Genomic DNA, 3305 nt, shown 5'->3' on the forward strand with positions numbered 1-3305 from the left:
GGGATGATATAGGTTTTAGCCTGAGCTTTACAAAATAAAAATAACATACAAATTGAATATTCCTAATGAGAAAAATCACAACAAAATACTAATTTTAAAGTTGCCAAATATTACACATAAAGTACTATCAGGGCCTTGAAACTTGCATATTGACAAATATTGCATACAAAATACTCTCAGCGCATTGAATTTGGCCTGTTCAAGAGAGTGTTCTAAAACCTAATCTTTATTAGATTCAAGGTATTTTCATCTCTGAAATTAGCTTTGGTTTTTTGCTCTTCCTATTTTTTCTGGCTCCACTCCTTATCTTAACAGTGCTTCTATTTTCATGGACACAAGTATCCTGAAAGAAGAAATCAACTCTGGAAGTCAAACGTAAACACTGCGTAGATAAGCCGTTTGTTTTGACAAGGACAACTGTTCTTGCTATATCTCATTAAGCACTCATTTTTAAGTTATAATAATTAGTTTACTGTGTTTAAAAAAGTTAGAAAATTGTTTCATGCCTTTTGTTTTGTTTTGTTTTGTTTGTCTGTCTGTCTGTTTGTTTATCTGTGTGATATGGTCTCATATATATGAGGCTGGCCTTTGAATATTTTATGTACCATAGGTTGGTCTTGAATGTCTCATCTTCCTGTTTCCACTTTTCAAGTGCTGGGATTTTAGATGTATGTTGCCATGTCTGGTTTGAATTCTTATGATCTGATGGATAAAGAAACCTAAACACAAATATGGACATTTCTAGACACCTTATAGGACAAGTAATTTCTACCTTGTCTGAGAACGTTATTTTATATCCAAAAAATGCACTGATGCTTTGGCATTATGTGTTCCAACATCTCATCAAACTCATCTATCCTTTAAGATGCTTGTTTCATATATTTTTGCATATTTGATGTATAGGTAACTGAGACTACTTAATCAAGAATTATGAAGGGCAAAATATTATTATGATATAAAATTTACATAGTCTTAGATTTGTTTTCTATGATAATCTCCAAAGCTTCCTTAGGTTTTTGATGGCCATTGCAACAATAATACTGTAGTAAATTATGAAATATATTCCATGAATATGTGTTGATTCTCAACATCAGTAATCCAAAAATATTAGAGGTAAAGCTATTAACTATTTTGAAATTTATTATGCAACCTTTTAATCACAAATGTGGCTATAAATGAAAATGATTTTTGAAGAATCTGGTTTACTATTAAAAAATAATTGCCTAGAAATAATTAGGTAGCAGGGAAGTTTAATCTTACTGCCCAACAAACAAAATTAAGGCACAGCCAAATTAATGAAATAAATAAAAACCAATTCAATATTTTTTAATATTTAAAAATTCAATAGAATACCCCATAAACTTCTCTATTGTGAAGTCCAGCAGTGAGTATATTTCCAGGTTAATGGAATGTGTGATGAACGTTTGTAATTCTTCATGACTATACAGTATTTTTTAATACAATAATGCATCATCTAAAGTAAAAGTAAACTGTCTCCAAAAGTTGTCATTATGGTACATATGAAAATCTAGAATCTAATCTCAAAGGGAACCTTGCTTTTTTATTTCAGATTCTATTGTCATATTAAAATGGCAGGTAATGAACTAAGTTACAAACTTTTTGAACTTAAATTATTATTTCTGCTCAGAGGAAAAGCATAGAATTACTTAGTTGACATCTTCTTTGTATACACGCAGTAAGATTCAGGGGATGGAGTAGGAGCCCACTATCATACACTAAAGTTTCTGAATTCTAGATGGAAGTAACTGGAATAAATAAACCTGATATATTCATAGCAGTAGCTAGTCTACATAAGTGTTCTAAATTATTCCCATTATACAACGTTACATGATAACCCAGATTTTTTTTTACACTGAAAAATCTCCTTATTTCCTCTAACCACCCAGGTAAAGCATTTTTACCATTTTTTGTATAACCTTCCATAAATATTATAAGTATGTAATCAGTGCTACCCCTCAATATCCAGAGAACAAGTGACCATGTGATGTCCAACCCCATCCGATATATTTACAATATAACTCCTGTAACTATGGCTCAGGGATCAGAGCAAAAGGGGGAAATGATTGTCAGATTTTTCTTTTAAAATACATATTTAGAATCTACAGAGTAGCTTTCCATTTTTAAATTCCCTTCCTCCTCAATCTCACATATTTTAGTTTATGTTCTCATGTTTTCATTTCAAGTAGTCTTTACAACCAGTGACTTGCCTACCCATAACCTCACCACTACAAATATTTCTTCTAGTTCAATGAGAATTACCAGTAAATTCCAATTATTTGGGCAAAATGTTGAGGAACATCCACAATCTTAAAGATAATCCCATACAGCTTTTTTCTTTTCACTAAGAGAGGATCCTTCATTTCACATCTTGGTCAGTTTTAAAGTCTGTGTGGGGCTAACAAGTAAATATTTGAATAACAAAGCAGATTGCATTTCCAACCATCATTTCAATTTTGTCCTCAAAATTACTCTGTGATAGGTATGATTATGATAGGAATGAAAATTCTACCTATAAAAAATTTTAAACTGAAGCATAGATATAAAATATGCCCTTCTCTACCTTTTTCATGAATAATAACCATCAAGTTCCATTGAATCATCCATTTCGTCTGTTGATCCATTTAATCACCTGTAATCAGTTGTCTTGTCTCAGTATCTAATCTAAAATTTAACCACTCTTCAAAAATGGCCCCCTACCCAACTCCAGAAATTAATTCAATATCAGCATATCACCGTCCTTTCCTCTTCATCCAAAATATTTGGCCACTAATGAACTTTTCACAATGCTTCCAATAATGATGAACATCGTGTTGATTGTCAAACATTTGACTGAGAACAATCAGAAAAGCTTAACAAAATGAAAATCTGCAGAGGTATTGAAGATCTAACGGGCTTTAAAAAAACTTGGGATCAATACCTTGATGGAAAGAAAACATAGACTGTAAAGCAATACAAACCAGAAGACAGTGATGTCAGAAGTGATGGAATGCTGTTTATAAAACAAAAAAAATGGACTGGAAGTACTGAAAGAAAATAACTTCAAAGAAAAAAATTCTATGTTTTTTACACAAACATCCTACAGACTGAAAGTAAATAAAACTTTTTGGACAAAACAAAATGCTGAGAATTTATTACAAGCACACCCAAAGTAAAGGTTGTTCTTCAACAGAAGAAAATTATCTCAGATGGGAATCCCCGGGAATGCAGAGAGGAATCAAGAGCAGCAAAACTGGTAAATATTTATGTAAATCTAAATTATTATTTTCTATGTAAAATGATAATAA

Source organism: Apodemus sylvaticus, chromosome X (assembly GCF_947179515.1).
Source record: "Apodemus sylvaticus chromosome X, mApoSyl1.1, whole genome shotgun sequence".
NCBI lineage: Eukaryota > Metazoa > Chordata > Mammalia > Rodentia > Muridae > Apodemus > Apodemus sylvaticus.